This window comes from Mastomys coucha, unplaced genomic scaffold (assembly GCF_008632895.1).
Source record: "Mastomys coucha isolate ucsf_1 unplaced genomic scaffold, UCSF_Mcou_1 pScaffold7, whole genome shotgun sequence".
Taxonomy (NCBI): Eukaryota; Metazoa; Chordata; class Mammalia; order Rodentia; family Muridae; genus Mastomys; species Mastomys coucha.
The window spans coordinates 81094917-81112778 of NW_022196913.1; the positions used below are offsets into that span (position 1 = coordinate 81094917).

General features: G+C 37.1%; 1 long non-coding RNA gene across 1 annotated transcript; it reads left to right on the top strand.

Annotated features, from left to right (window-relative positions):
- Nucleotides 1-12839: 12839 nt before the first annotated feature.
- On the top strand, nt 12840-17404 carry LOC116082515. The gene is made up of 3 exons (XR_004115348.1): nt 12840-12883; nt 15178-15335; nt 17366-17404. It is a non-coding gene; the product is annotated as an uncharacterized LOC116082515 (long non-coding RNA).
- Nucleotides 17405-17862: the final 458 nt, after the last annotated feature.

The window sequence follows — 17862 nt, forward strand, 5'->3', positions numbered from 1 at the left end:
TGTCGATAAGGATAGAAAAAAAATGTCTTTATGAAAATAGTAAAATGTGAGGACCAACATAAAATAGATATAGAAATAGTCAAAGAACATAGGTAAAACAGGTAAATGAAAAGAAATGAGACATCCTGTATCACTTGAAGGAAAAGAGGAGAAATTCACTCCTAATAGGTCTCCACAATAGCTTTAGGAAGAGACGCAAGTACATCATTATCACTGTCTGATCTTTCTCTATCGCGTCCTTCCTCCATCTTTCTTCTCTCCTTTCCTTTCTTACTGGTGCCAATGCCTGAACCTGGCAAGCTGGAACCAACAGCAGACCCGTGTGAAAACCTAAAGTGGTCATCACCACAGGTCAGATTCAACAATTCGACAGTTCAATAAGAATATTCACACAAAGGCTTTGGAAAAGTTCTTTTAATATGTCTACAAGATCTTTTAACGTTTTTCTTTGTTGTTACTCTACAAACATTTCCCAAACACTGCTACCTTGTAGATTTTGCTTTTTGTCACAGTAATGCTAAAAATAAGCATGTCATTCCTTGACAGTATATGTGGGATTTTCCGTAAATCTCTAGTATAGTTTCTATGAAAGCTTGCCCGCAAATGTGTTTCCACTAAATCTGAGATGCCTAGACTCGATGGTGAGAAACACATCAAATACTATTTCCCTGGCCTTAATAACTCTGTTCACAGAAAAACTCCTCAGATTTTAGTTGGATGCAGACCCAGTAACTTTCAAAAGGGTTGAGTGGCTCTTTGTTTTCGAGGAGATAGTTTCTTGTGAAAATAAAAGATGGCCTTAAATGAAGATGAAAATGCTTTTTTACATATATAAAAATAAAACTGTCATTTTCAGTGTTGACTAACTACTGTCTGTTAATGTTGACTATGCCGAACACTTTAATGGTGGTGATCTAGACAGTCCTGATATATGAGCCTAGGGACCCCAATGGAAGAGTCAGGGGGAATCCCCTTCCACAACCCCATAAGAAGAAAACCAATATCGACTAACAAAACTCCCCAGAGCTCCCAGGGATTAAACCACCAACCAAAGAGTATACATGGATGTGTCCATCCATGGTTCCATATCCATATGTAGCAGAGGATTGCCTTATTTGTCATCAATGGGAGGGGAGGCATTTGGTCCTGTGGAGCTTTGTTGTTCCAGTGTAGGGGGATGTTAGAGGGGTGACGCAGGAGTGGGTGAGTGGGTGAGAGAACCCTCTTAGAGACAAAGGGGAGCAGGATGAGATGAGGAGACCAGGAAGGGGGAAAACATTTGAAATATAAATAAATAAAATAACCAATTAATAGTAAATAATAGGAGAGGATATATGTTATATATGGCGATGTATTGTCACAAATATCATTATCTTTATCCTACAGATCCCTCAAATAGCCCATATGTAGTAGATTGAGGTTTCAAATTTGGAGTGATGATACAAATGTTCACTGGCATTAAACAGTACAGAAAGCAATAGGCTAGGGTGTGATTTGTTAAAGGTATTTGGTAACTAGTATGAAGACTCATGACTAATGCTAGTGTTCTAAAATATGTATTTGGCTGCTCTGATAGCTGAAGGACTTTTGTTAACTTTACCAAGACACATGGTGGATCAGCTTGTTTTACTTTACTACCAGAACTCCAATTTGAACACATTTGAAGAAAAAAAAATGTTGCCTGCCTTTTTACTGCTGTCTTCCCAGCATTTTAAAAACTGATCCATAGCAATTGCTCAATGGACATTTGCTGAATGCTGAACAAACTTATAAAACCACAGCCATAAAATGAGCACTGAATCAGATAGCTAGAAGGAATGAATATTAGACCCTGTGCTTATGGAAAATTTAACCTGTTTTCTCAATTCATTCAACTTCGCATGTGTGTGTGTGTGTGTGTGTGTGTGTGCAAGCACATGTCTTTGTCTCCTGTGGTGGGTTTAATGAAATTGTCATACATGTAGAGAATATTCAATGGTAAGTGTTATAGTAGTATAAATAATAGTAGTATAGATGTAAAGTACATGATCCCACCATAACAGAACACAGTTTATGTACTACAAAGGTGTCTTGAAAATATGTTCAGAGGATTAATTCGAGGATGTAGTAAGAGAATGATCAAAGCACCTAGTATATGTGCTAGCCTAGCTGGAGAACCATTTAAATTATAATTGCTTATTTGTAGTCTCAAATTATCTATATTATATAGTAATCCCTCCCTGATCTCAACACTTGCATGTTTTATTTTATTTTTCTCTTGTACCTGATAAATCTCACAGCTGAGTTTTGAATAGACACAATAATAGTTGAAATCTCATTCTATTCTTGATTATTTTAAGGAAATGCACTGAAACACTGAAATGGTTAACACAGTGAGGAGACATTATATAAGAAAAGGAAGCATTTTTGCACATTGACCTAACAGGTTATTAATACATGGCCGATTTCAGCAACTCATCACTTAAACACGCAAATCACAAAATATCTAATCAATGACTGGATAACTGAAGTGAACAAATAGTTCTCAAAAGCAATTCAAATGACTTGTCAGTATAAAAAATTAATTTTCCTAGACATATATGAAATGCACATTGAAACTCCAAGACTATGCTATCTGACCCTGTATCAGAATGTCCATCAGCAAGAGAGCATCAAAATCAATACTGGCAAGGCAGGAGTAAGCAAGGCAAGGATCATTACACTCTGCTATCGGGAATGTAAGTTTATGGCAGCTGCCAAAGAAATCAGTATGGAGATTCCTCATAATCTAAAAATAGAAGTACTACATGTCCCAGCTATACCAATCCTCCTTATAAGTCCACGTTAATACAAGTCAACATAGAACAGAAGGAATCCCACACACCATGTTTATTATTGAATTATTTATAGCAATTATAATATCAGAATTTGTGTCCATCAGAAATGAGTGGTTACAATAATGGCAATTTTTTAATTAACATTGAAGAAGAATGTGATCCTATCATTAACAGGAAAGTATATGGAAATGTAGATCATCATCATCAGAAACATTAGAGCAAGAAAGAAAAGAATAGCATTCTATTTGTAGAATTTAGACACTGTATATTATATGCCTGTGTCCTGGTTAGCATTTATCATCAATGTGACAGATCCTAAAATGTCATAATAAAGAGTCTCACTTGAGTAGATGTCTTTAGAATGTAGGCCTGTGAGGGATTTTCTTGATTATCTAAGTTGATACAGGAAGGTCCATCCCACTGTGGCCATAAGCTGTATAAGACAGCTATCTAAGCAAGAGGCTATAAGTAAGACATAGAGAAAGGCACCCATCAATGTTCCTCCATTGTACCTATCTCCAGGTTGCTGCCTGTGATATCCTGTCCTGACTTCCCTTAGTGATACATTGTGACTTAAGAGCATACGTTGAAAAATCCATTTTTGTTTGTTCTTTGAGATGCTTTTGGTCATGACATTTTCACACTGAACAGAAGTTAGAGGAAAACAACCCTAGTGAATGTGTATTTTTATATGAATATGAATGAAAGTGAGACTAACTGGGCAGCAAAGGGATGAGTGAGAGGACAGAGACAAGGGACAGTAATGGCTATCATTATGACTGTTAGCTAAGTACTATGATGAATGTGTGTGGACATATCACCATGAAACCAATCATTTTGTATGTTAATAGAAATTGATTTAAATAATTATAAAATTACATATGATGCTATATATTCTGAAAGTGCTTATTAGATTTGTACCAATAACTGTGTGGTTATCATACTACTACCTTTCTGCTTTAAATTCACCCTTCATTGCCTGTACAATGTAAATTAAGTAACCCTTTAACTTATTTTTTTTTAATTTTTGTCTTTTTTTTTTTTTAACAAGATGGCAAAATGTTATAGATTGCCAGTGGATTACACAGTTACAGAAAGAGTGTTTTTGTTTTGTTTCATTGTTTTTTCCTGTTGCAATGGGAGCATTCTTCTGCTCCTTGGATTAACCAATGCCTAGTTTCTGCCAGAAGGTCTGCTTGTTATAGCATCTCCTTGATATATTTTAGACTTTTCAGGTCCAGGATCCTGAAGCATAAGTAGCCTCATCAACATTAACTTCTCATGTGCAGTCTCTATAGCCCAAGCCATTTCTGTAGCATGAGGCTACTATAGTGTACAGTCAGTAACTGTTAGGAATGGTTATTCCATCAGTTATCCCTGCAATCTCTGTACTTTTCTCTTTCTTTTTCCTGAAATTCCCTAGAAAGACATATCCCCATAAGCGATTTTCCCTTAGCAGGATAATGAGGGATTTCCTGGGGTTAGACCTTAGTCATTTTCTGACAGGTCATAGTGGCCATTATCACCACCTCTATGGTGTCTAAATCTCAGATGGGGTGGACATGAGGATGTGGGGAGCTTTCCTTAAACTGTAGAGAACACCAGTCCAAAACTAAGAGCAGAGATGGTTTTCTTATTTGCTGTGTTCTTTAGTATTTACCTTCCATTTTATGATTGGACCTGGACTGGTAGTGTCAGCTTAGGTCAGACTTTTACATTCCTATTTTTCTAAACATTTTATTACAAAAATTGTGAATGGACACTGAATTTCATTTTTTTCTGCAGTAGTTAAAATGGTTTGTATTATACAATTTGTTAATGTGACAATACATATTAATTTTTATGTGAACATTTCATTACTGGAGCAAATTCAATGTGGCCCTGGTGTTTATATGTGGTTGTCTTTGGCTCATCAATGTTTTACTTAGGACATTATGTCCACGTACAAACAGACTGAGCCACAATTTTCTCTTTTGTTTGTCCCTGACTTAATGTTGATTTTAAGCTTATATAAACCTTGAGAAGCCCATTTAGTGGACTACAACCTCCCATTTTTCCCTTTCTGATCGTCTGTGTCTTCCTCACGCAGCTCCAATGAAACCTCCTGTTTTCTGTAGGCATCTGCCTTACAGATTTGGTATTCTTATGTTGAGCTGTAACAAAAGCACTATTCCTTCTTCATGTAGCTACCCAAACTAACTTTCTACAGTCATAGTTTAAAATACCTGCTTACATATCTAACGGGAATATAAGCCAGCTAGCTATGGATTATGTGTTATCAGAAAATTTTATTCTCACATGACTTAATGTTAATCCAAATTGTTCTGCAGTTCAACCTTTAAAACCCTTATAAAGGTATTCTACCATTTCTTTAACTTTATTTTCTTCCCAGTCAGTCATGTAGTCAACAAGTTTAGATTTAGTGACTGTCCACTTGAGGCTTAATGATTTCTGTTTGAACTCATGATTTGCATCTCCTTCTCATGTTGTCTTAGCTCATGAGCGCTTATTACAAATGCTGACACCTTTTTTAAGCCTCCTGGTTATGAACAAAGGCAAAATCCAATGATTTCTTTTTAACATCTGAACAAAGATGATAACTTTTCTTCAAATATCCCAGCAAGCTTTACCATTAAATGATAGTTTATCAGATGCATGTATGAATTTGGGTCATAAATAGCAGGAGGGGAATCACTAACGTGGGAAAGTGGTCACAGCATTGCCCCCAGGGGCTATCGACAATGCCAGCTTATCTTTCTAAGCCAGCACACATTGTTCTTCTACTTCTGTTCTGCTGGCTGTCTTCCATGTTTTCAAATGTGCCTGGTTTCAGGCTTCTCCCCGATAGCCCTGACTGCTGGGCCTTCTGTCCTTACAGCATCTTCTTCCCTGATTTTGAAATCACTCCAGTGTTCCAGGGTTTTGAAAATATGCCCACAACAAAAATCCTTCCCTGATCTACTTCAGCATCTCCAAGAAGTATTATTTTTTTCCTGTATGTTCCCTGAGTCATTTAATATTTTTGTTTGAAATTTAATATTCCAAGTGGGGACTCACTATATTAGTTGGGGATACAATGTTAACCACATATCTTTTTAATATTTTAATTGTCATCCAATAATTTTTCAAACTATGTTTTCTCACACCTAGAGCTCACATTCTAGAAAAAAAAATGTGAGAAGGACATAAGTGCAATAACCATTAACACTTACGTAGCACTTAAAATATGTATTTTATGTATATGTCATCGTTACTGTAATTCTATTCCTTATATACTATTATAGCATGTATAATGTACACCAGGACATTTTGTTAGTTAGAGATTAGAACACTTGCTTAAGATCATCCCACTGTTCTTTTTGCCTTAAATATCTCATTTTCAGCCACATGAACAGAAAGCTACAGATAAAAGAAGAACATGGTTTTGTTTGTGAATGACAGCACAGACCAGGGTAGCATCGATAGGTTTGGAACTCAGGGGATGTAGTGGGACAGAGTCCAAGACAAAGAGGCTTTTTATTTTTTTTACTTCTGAGAAGTCTTATTCTGGCTTCAATGCAGAATAAGACAGTGTCCCAAACACCCTAAGGGTGTTCTTGGCAGCAGTGGGATCCCATGTTCCCTCCACATTTCCCCATCTTCTCAGGATGCTCACTGGCTGTGTGGGCACAGAGAATGTTTTGTGCTCAGGAAACACTGCCGAGGCAGATTTTGAGAGTTAACATCACCAGGATATTCTTCATGGCTGTCAAAAAGTACCTGGGTAAAACTCAGTTAAGCTGTTGTTAAGTCCTGCTATGTGCATTAGTATCACTGCTGGGATGACAGCAGCAACAATTCAGCCATGTAGGGGACCTTACCAAAGCCCCAAAATTAGCTTTGAAGAAAGCCTTTGCTATTTCCACCTTAGGTGGTTAAGAACCATATGTCAGATCAACAACTTACTGAAGCCCAGGGTTTTTGCAAGGAGCAAAACTGGTGTCAGAACCCAGCTATCTATTTCTGCATCAAACACTCTCAATTCTTGTTTCTCCTCTGAGCACTGCTGCCTTCCCATGATCATTTTTGCAGGCACTTCTGTGTCTTCAGTTTGACCCCAGCAAGCAAAGCATTCCTTTCTCGATACTTAGCATTTCTCATGACCTAAAAATTAGAATTCATTGATCTTCCCATAAAATGAATTCCCCAGTGAATGGCTTTTCCTTTCTTCCTTTCTCACTCACCTTCAATAAGCTCCAGTCTGCCCTCCAATCTGGTGATTCTTGATGGAGTTTGTTCGGAAAGTGTGGGTTTCTGATGCAGTTATCACTTTTAACATGAGGGTAAGTGTCTGTGGATGCCACAGCTGTTCAGCTGTCATATGGTACACAGATGACAGGAACTCTCCATTTCCCACAGTCACCTCACAGAAGTGTTTTTTCAAATGTTGACAACAAAGAGAGTTTCCCAAGGCATCATGTCCTTCATAAATCTCAGCATTTTCCTGCTTAAAAATTTCTCCAAACTTTTTATTTTACTGGAAAAAGAAAAGGGAAATACAAAAATGTTATCTCAAAAGTTGAAAAGAAAAGGGGGTTGTTTTCAAATAGTGTAAAGAGGTAACCCCATGGGATATTCCATAAAACTGGATTCATTATTTATCAGTCTTGATAACATTTTAAGTTTGATTTTTCTCAGAGGTAATAAGGTTCTGTAGTACTTAAAATTGTTAGAGACTTTAACAACAACAACAACAACAAAACAAAAAGAACAAACAAAATGCCCCTACCCCGAAGCAAACTAAAACATAAAAACAAAACATAAAAACCCCTCTACTTCCTTTCTTTCTATAGGACAAGGGATTGCTAGCGTTTATGGAAAGTGTTAACCATCATTATGTCTTGAACCAGTATTTGGGTTTTGCTATCATTTGCATAGAAAATGTTTCCAGGGAAACGTATTTGATTCATTCAGATACCTTGGCTAATTTTTGACCACTTCTCAGAGTGTGTGAGTTTAACCACAAGTGCTTCTATTTTCCTCCCAGCTGCACTGCAAGGAAATAAAGGTGGGACTGACATCTTTCTTGGCTTGTACCAAATTCAAAATGGTAAGACCACTTTGAGGAATTTAAAAATTTAAACACCCATACTACAGTACTGGAGTTCTTATTATATGATTCATATGTATTCAAATTATATATATGCATGCACATACACACACACACATATATATATATCACCTACATATGCATATGCATGTAAATATACATATATATTATATATACATAGACATACACATATACAAACAAATTAATATATATTATGTATAAACCAGGATAGGTTCATGGGGATAGAGATGATTGGCAGATGACAAAGATTTATCTCTGAGTTATTGCCTTATATTAATACAAAATTTCCCAAACTGCCTAAAGAAACATAAAGTATATTGGGGCAAGAATATTTCCACATAGTATTTTAAATCCAATAAATTCTCTATGTCTCAGAAATGTACCTCTTCCTTTATAATCTCTTTATTTTTTAATGTCCATAGCTTTGTATATTTTTAACTTGAATTTATATATAAAATGGAGCATCATTTCAAAAAAGATGCACTGAGATTTATACTCAAATAGCAGGGTTTTGGTTTATGTTTTATTTTTTTTCCTTCCTTCAGTAATTGCGAGTATACTACTTATCTTTCACAGTGTGTCTATTTAAAGGAAGCTAAGGATGAACAACAATGACGAGTCATGAGGTTTGTATCAATGCTGGGTTATGGCATCTCATCAAAGTGGCTCTTGCTTCTATAATAGTATCTGACAGTTTTGAGGCTGGTGATTGTAAGACCACTGACTGTTGAAAGCATAGCAAGGTGTTAAACCATGTGAAAGCAGAAAGTTTGATTTATTTGCATACATTTTCATATATACATTAGGATCTGACGCCTTGCAGCTGAACACATGCACTAGTACCACCCATGGCAGGCAATGCTTCATCTCACTGGCTTTCAACCAGGTACATCATGTCCATTTCCAAATGGTCAAAGTCTGTATTCCTGAATTCAGTTCAGATACTACTTCCTCCACAAATTCATCACTCATCTACCTAATTCTCTCCTTAAAGTCAGATGACATCTCCTGTGTTAAATGGAAGTATTGTTCTCACCTTTTTTTTTTTCTCTTGAGGCAAATGTCATAGCTTTATTAAGGTCAACCAAATCCGTCTTAACCCTCTCTGGATTCTGAAAGTTCCTACCCAGAAGTTTTTCACAATTAGTAAACACTCAAACCCAGAAAGCTCAGTTGTGGAGCTGATGTCCTTAAAAGAAAGGCACTAAGTGAGACAAAAGAAAATGAAAATATGAGTTTATCAAGCAGTTGAGGGGATCACAATGCAGGGTCAGATTATGTGTATCAAATATTTTAAATGATCAAATCTCCACTTAGATGTCTTCTATCCCCCTCCACTTGGAGGGTTCTAAACTTCTCTAATCTATTACAAAAACATCATATTTCTTTCAACAATTATCTGGTCAGCTTTACTCTGGTAGAGCATAATACACATCCAGGAATATTGAGACTCAAAGCCCTGTTATTAGCTGTAAGGTTACAGCTCTTTAGTTCCTATGTAGGATATTGTGCATATGTGGCTCTTAGATCTCATTTCTATCATATTCCTCCGAGGTATTGTTGACCAGGTGCTGCTGCCTTCTCTGGACAGGGTGGAATAAAGCCTGTCTTTCATTTTCCTAAGCTTTATTTTCCCCCTTAGCCTCACTTTTCTAAGGGTGAATAAGTCATTAAGTCATTGACTCCACTCTCTCTACTTTAGTCACTTTTATTTTTAAATACACTGTGACATTCATGTTCCTCCTCTTTGCCCTTCTTCAAGTTAGATGGGTATGATACTCAGTAACTCCCTTGAACCATTCAATGTAGCTCTTGGATTTTCTTTGGAAAACTGCACTTGGAAGGTTTCACAGGCAGATGCAGTACTTTATTGTCATGTACATGGTATGAAATCAACAACAAGGGAGCAGATGGGGGAGGGAATGGAACGCCAGCTGGAACGTTGGAAGAGAATGATGTTCTTGTGACCTGAGGAGCCATTGAGTACAATTGAAGCTTGTCTATTTTTTGGCAATGATTTAAGGATGCACACAATACCCTGGGTTTTCTGTCCTGCTGTGTATGCTTTTGGGGAGCATGGGATTGATAGGCTGCATGGTGACGAGCAGCCAAGTGACCTCTGGGCACGATACTGTGGGGTACACCTCAGGGCAGCCAAGTGACCTCTGGGCACAATACTGTAGGGTACACTTCAGAGCTATTTTTAGCATTTTTCTCATATCAAGATTTATCTTGATAAAATAATACCAAGCACGCATTATTATTTTGTTATCTGATATCTTGGTGCTTACTTTGTAGAAAGAGAACACTATAATTTTTCTTGCATATGAGACATGCAGAGTTGATGAGATCTGTAGAACTTTAGTCTTGTCTTGGAAATAACTAAAATGAATGGCACTAGAAAATTCCATCCCAAGTGAGGTAAGCCAGATCCCAAAGGACATACATGGTATGTACTCACTGATAAGTGGATATTAACTGTAAAGTACGGGATACCCATTAAATACCCCACAAACACAAAGACGTTAAACAAGAAGGAAGGCCCAAGAAAGGATGCTTGAGTTGCACTTAAAACAAGGAAAATAACCATCATAGGAGGCATAGGGAGGGAGAGAACTGGGTGGGAGGTTGAGGGAATAGGAGGAACAGGAGCAGGTGTGGGAGAGAAAGAAGAGAGGGCCAGAGGGTCAGGACAATGAATGGCAATTTACAGATGCTAGGGGTAAGGGATAGGGTTGGAGGTGAAGGTGGGGTAATCTCTAGGAAGTACCAGAGACCTGGGATGGGGGAAGCTCCCAGAAGTCAATGAGGGTGACCTTAGACAAGATGCCTAACATAGAGAACATGGAACTGGCAGAGGATACCTCCTATCGCCAGGCTAGACCCTCAGTGGAGAGATAAGGACACCAATCCATCCACAAAACTCTCAACCCCAAATTTGTCCTGTCTAAAAGAAGTGTAGGGACAAAGGTGGAGTAGAGAATGAAGAAATGGCCAACCAAGAACTGGGCCGATTTGAGACCCATCTCATGGGCAAGCAGTAATCCCTGACACTATTAACAATACTCTGGTGTGCATGCAAACAGGAGCCTAGCATAACTGTCCTCTGAGAGGTTCTAGTAAGCAGCTGACTGAAACAGATGCTGATATCTACAGACACACATTGGACAGAAGTCAGCTGGGAACTTATGGAAGAGTTTGGGTAAAGATTTGAAGACCATGAAGGGGAAAGAACTCCACAAGAAGACTAACAGATTCAACTAACCTGGACCCCTGGAACTCTCAGAAACTAAGTCACCAACCAAAGAAATACACAGGCTGGAATAAGCCCCTCTTCTCCTGCCCCCACCCCTACACATACAATCTACCCAGTCTGTATAATGTTACATGAATATATATGTTTCCAGGCATGGCCATTTGATTTTATTTTACTCCCATGGAACAACAACAACAAAAAATTACTCTAAAAAATTTTTAGATCCACATCTAAAAATTGAAACTAGGAGCCTTGGTAAGAGCACACAGTGTTTTTGTTTCTGGTTCTGAGTAAAACCATTTGATATGATCATTTCTAGTTCCATCTATTTAACTGCAAATTCCATCTCCTCTCTACAGCTGAATAATATTCCACAGTCTATATGAATCACATTGTTATTGTCCATTCATCAGTTGAAAGCATTCATGTTGTGTCTATTTCTTAGTTAATTTGAACAGAACGTCAATGGGCATATTTTCTTATCAGTAGTGGCTCTGTGTCCCAATGCTGCCTGTCCTAAAACAGATTCCTTGAACTTGAGTATGCATGAAAATATCTAGAAGTGTGAGCCCAAAGGTTCTCCATTATTTTGGGAGATTGTTAGAATATGTACTTATCAGTGTCAAGCAGTGGCAATGGGCTTGTCCAATTAGAGAACACATTTATGCATAATGAACTCACAATTAAAACAGTGGGAGCAATTCCTTCTCTGACTAGCCTGTCAGTCAGTGAAAACATACACATTGATACTCTCTATGTTCCAGGAAAAGTAGGACTTCATTCTATTGTGGACCATTTCATTGTATTTGTTTCCCCTGGAACACCACCCACTTTTATGCTGCTTACTCTTCTCAAATTTAGCAGTGACTGCTGAGTGCACCTCCCTACATAAATACTTGCTCACTCTTTGAGGCTAGCCTTGGCTACATAGCAAGTTTGAAGACAGTCTGAGTGATAGAAGATTGTCGCTCTCCATCTTATATACAAATTGCATATATAACCATACTTTTAGTGTATCAAATACTCCAAATGTTTCTTATTGACTTTCAATGTGAAATCACAAATTTTAAAAATTGTTTAAAATTAAAATATAATTACTTCAGTTTTTCTTTTCTTCCATCATACTCCATTCTCTCTCTCTCTCTCTCTCTCTCTCTCTCTCTCTCTCTCTGTGTGTGTGTGTGTGTGTGTGTGTGTGTGTATGTGTGTGTTTCTCTCTCTGTCTCTCTCAAATTTGACCCCTATACTTTCTTTCTTAATTGCTGTTACATATGTATTTATGTATGAATAATATTACAAAACATGTAAATATGATCACAAAGAGATTCTGCTACGTGGCTACATGTCTGGATTTCTCTTTGTCTTCCTGTGTTTGATACTTCAACCACTCTGGAAAGAAACTTGTTAATTTGATTACAATCTCAAGCCTTCCTCCATAGCTACTCCTTTACCTTGAACATTTATCCTCAGTTTTATATCTAATACCTTTCTTGTGATCAATACCAACCCAATGTTACTCCCACATAGAGATAATTATATAATTAAGTATGTAAATTAGCCTCTTAATTCTGGTATTTTACTATGTGAGAGCATAGATCTTCTCTCTCTTTATTTTTAAAGACATTGTGACCTAATGTCTTTGTGACCTAAAAAGCCTGGTGTCCTCCACAAAGCAAGTACCAACAGATACTTAAGAAAAAGGTGATATTTAAAAATGGGAAGGGAATATGATATTTTGATTGATCTACTTTCTCGTTGTTTCAACACAGATGTGTTATCAGTTTTTAAGTAACCAGACTATTAAGAAAACACAAGTCCATAAAATGTAGCCTCGTCTTTTAGTTGTACTTTAAAGTTGTATGATTACTTCCAGTCTGTTCATACTCTTCCAGTATTATACTTTTTCTTGTGGAGTTCATGAGATGATTAATAGAAAACTTAAATTATTTACATATAAAAACCCCAGCTGCTCATGAATCTGTAAGTGTTTAAAACACTGCCACATACAACCTCCTACTGCTTCATAAATTGTTTTTGGTGACATATTGCCTTTGTATATGGTAAAATATTATGTTTACTTAAGAGTTATATGTCAAAAAAGAAAGATGAATATTTGAGAGCATCCCAGGGGCCCTTTGTGATTATTATTTGGACCTTCTAAGATGCCACCTCTTGTCTTGCTTCTCTTGATTAATTTCATGTATATTCATTTGTGAAAATATGATCTGAAATTATTTATTGTAGCTCTGTTGTCACTCTAAGGCACAAAGAGAAGAAACTCCAGTTGCCAGACTGCAGTCCAATATAGCCTCTATGACCTTTCATAGTTTGGACCACACTTACTCTGGTCTAGGAGATCTCTATGAGCTTTTTAGAAAGCATTAATCTATAATTAGGTTTAACTTTCCAAAATGGCTGTAGAATCACATTGAATTTCAAAAGAGTTATACATTTATCTTATTTACATTAATCAGGAAGATAATACAAATGGATGATCTGAGGTGATTCTGTTTGTGGTGTCCTGTGCATATCTCCTGACCCTCTTGATTACACTCTGATCATGAAGATCAGAGACAATGCCCTCAGTTTTCATACCATTCACATTCTGTTATTCCAAAGTGATGATTTGGTTTTATTTTAAGCTGAGAGTGAATCGGAGAGAATTATTCTCTTCAGGTCCATTGCGGGCTCTAGGCCAGAGGCAGCTGTCAGCTCAGCGGGGTTTCAGCCTGCCTTTCAATGGAGACTGACTCAAAACTCTTGCCAAGGATGAATGAGAGTCCTGTGCTCATGGGAAAACACTCAGGTTGTCCCGTCCCTTCGACATGCTGCTGTTTTCCAGGCCAAGGCTCACTTAGAAGAAGTCAGGAAAAAGCTGCTCTGTCCTTGTCAGTGTGAGTAGAAATACTCTTTGAATCAGTGCAGCTTAATGGAGGCCTCTGGGTTTCTGAGCTGAGATGTTCTGTCACTGAAGGAACCCGACTCTTCAGCATGATGCGATTACTCTCTGGCACACTTTCTTTCATTGTTAACCTTCTGACATGTACACCTCTGATCTTACACTGTTCTCAAGAGTTTCACATCATGGCTAGAAAAGGCATTCTTAGTGCCTTTTTTTTTCTCCTAACAAATCTTGGCTTAGCTTTTGACCTCCAATTAATATTCATAATCAGAATAAACACATTAGCATTGGAGAATCTTTTGCCACAGGAAAAGCAGTAAGGTAAACAGTCTATGAGTGTCATAGTTTGGATATATAAACAACACCAAGAGCTCATGTATTGGAGATTTGCTCAACTATATGTCAGTAATATTGAGATGTAGCTGGACTGTGATAATATTCACCTCAGCAACTAATCCATTTATAAGCTTCTAGAGAAGTTATTTCTCGGAAGGAGTCTGCTTAGAAGAAAGTCCCTGAAGGCATGCTCTTCAACTGTATACCTTGTTCAGCCCTGTTACTGTCTATCACTCTGCTTTGGGGCCAACCTGAGCCATACTCTCCTGGCTCTCCTGATCCCATTACCATATGTTCTGTCTTATCACAGGCCCAAAACAGTAGAGCCAGCTGAGGGTGGAATGAAATCTCTGTAACCAAGGTCTGGAATAAACTGTTCCTTCATTAAGTTGGTTTTGTCAGAGCTCATTACAGTGACAGAAGGGGCCAACACAGTGAGAGTGTTGAGAGACTCACCTTGTAGAACCTCCGGGAGTTCTGCCTCAGTCATTTTAAATCTTTTCTTCTGATTTTACTTTCTCTTCTAAGATCTGATCCACAGTTACAGCTTTGAAAGACCTATTGAGCATGTATGTGGAGGGAGTTTTTGAGATAGAAAATTCCAAAAACACGTAAAAAAAAAATTCAGGCCTTTGTTTGAATTCTCTCTATTTTCTTCTCTGTATAAATTTCTTTCATTGTAATATTTCTTTATATAACTTTTCATATTTTTTTCATTCACTTACAAGACAGTTCTGAGTTATGCCATGTTTTACAGGTGGAACTAGGCATGGGGACACAATAATAGAAGTGTCACTCTTTCCTCCTGGGCTCCACTCAGGTCAGATGAGCCCATTTTAAACAGTGATAAACAGAAAACCAACAGTTGGCCCTGATGGAAACCACTGATGAACAGTTCTTTTCTATGGAACATAGGTACTGTTTGCATGTCTCTGAAATGTTTTGTAGAATTAAGTTTAAGCTGAAATCTGAATAACAGGACTAATTCAAACTTGTGAACAACCCTGAAGAAAGATGTTTCAGAGAGAGAAAGGGAAAGAAAAGAACATGAAAGGACACACATTTGGGAACAAATAGAAGTCCAGGGTAGCTGGGGATCATCAGAGCATGTTCAGACAGAGTTTAGTGATCCATGCTGAGCCAAGTCACAAGAGAGCTTTGCAGGCCATAACAAAACATTGAACAATATCAGGCTCCATGTGAAGTGTCATTTGTTGATGAATTTATGTGATAACCCAAGGAAGTCTCCAGTTTAGTGGATGATGAATAGACAAATTTACCTACAACCTGAGACAAGAGCTGGCAAAGAAACTCCTCAACCCATTCATTGGTGATAGAAGAGTATTTAGAAGAATCAGGTTCTGCATAGTCAAGAATACAAGAAGTGTTAAAAATTCATATAATGTTATACATTCTAGCACTGAGAATGTTTCCAGCCCTTACATTGACACATGTCAATCATTCAATGCCACATTCAAGGCCTATTAATCTAGGTCAGGCAAGCAAATGCAAATTTCTGCACAGACTTAATGTAGTGAGACTTATTAAGACATGGTCTAAAACAGGCTCGGGAAACGCCTCTTAGCTTTCCATTTCCATGACTTTTCCATCCGTGGATGCCTATCAGGCTTGGACTTTGTACAATATTCCACATCTGCTAGTGTTTTACTCACCCCTCACCCCAGTCTTAATATGCTTTCCTCACCCTCCCCTGTCCCATGTTAAAATGTGATCATTTGATTTCTAAATCGTCTCTCTGCTTGCTTTCTCTATGAGGCTGACCATTAAGGTTTAAACTTCTAACATTTTGGTGATGGTCTCAGAAACTTTAAATACTAGTGCAATTTCTGTAAAATTCCAACAAGGAACTTTTAAGCTTATTTCAAAAGAACAGTTAAATTTGTTTCCTTAGGCATTTTAAATAGTAGGTTGAGCCAAAGGTAAAATAATACCATATTATTAGCTGCATGTGACTATTAGAACCTGTGACTAACTGGTGCAGAGCTAAGAAGAGACTCATACAATGAGGCCAGGTGGTAGAACTAGCCAGGTAGTAAACTAGCCACAGACTTTCATTACATAGCCAAGACCTGGGATAATTATTCTGCTCCTGGAAAGAGACAAATGCAGACAATAACCATTTAAGAAGAGTTAATATTAAAAATTACTGGATTATTTTTGGAAATACATAACCACCTGCAATTGGAAAACTAATGGTTCTATATGTTCTACATGTCTGCAAAATATTTGTGTATATATATAAAACATATATAAAATATATATCATATGAATAATAAAATACATATATAACATGTATACTACACACATACATATATATACATATACATATATATGTATATAAGTCTAGATGTATAGGCTACTAAGTAGGATAATATTTAGAAGTTAATAAAACTTTAATTGCCAGGTTGTTATAAATAAATATTATGTACAGACATATAAAAGCTGGTATCTAAAATGTATAAAAATATGAAATAAGATGCTGCTGTCAAAATATGTAAAAATTAACATGTATTCCATATACTCAGTGCAAACTGTGATACATATATATCTATATGCTGAATGATATGTATATCATGTGACTATTAGAACCTGTGACTAACTGGTACAGAGCTAAGAAGAGACTCATATAATGAAGCCAGGTGGTAGAACACCATGTGTTCAGTGTGCTCACATGTAAAATACATCAAACAAATAAATTAGTCACAGACTTTCAATATATTTCATTACAATATATATTGATGATCTTTTTCATGGCATTTCATAAGCTCAGGTTTCTATACTTGATTTTCAACATGAGTATCTTTTCGATGATCTGTTTTTAATAGGAATGTTTTATTTACTTTATTGAGAGCACATAGATTATTTGCAGAAAAATTATGAAGCATGAGAGGCCTTTTAATTAACGAAGCTTTTTTTTTTTTTAGACAGTCCAAGAATCAGCAAATGAACCAAGACCGATTTCAGTAAATTTATACTTCTAGCTGGAAATACAAACTAAGTGCATCTTACTCTTTTAGTATTAAAAACAGTGATATAGAAGAGACAGATACATGGCACTTGGCACAGAAAATCATCACAAATTAAGAACTGTACCAACAGAAACCGTCTGTTTTTTAAATTATATTTATTTTTTTATTAGATATTTTCTTTATTTACATGTAAATATCTCCTTTCCCAGTTTCCCCTCCAAAAAACAAAGAAACAAACAAAAACAACAAAAACAAACCCCTGTTGCCTCCTTCCTACTCATGCCTCCCACCCCACCCTCTCCCACTTATTGGCCCTGGCATTCCCCTACATTGGGGCATAGAACCTTCACAGGGCCAAGGTCCTCTACTCCTATTGATTGAATTTGCAATCCTCTACCATACACGTGCTGCCAGAACAATCAGACCCACCATGTGCAGTCCTTGGTTGGTGG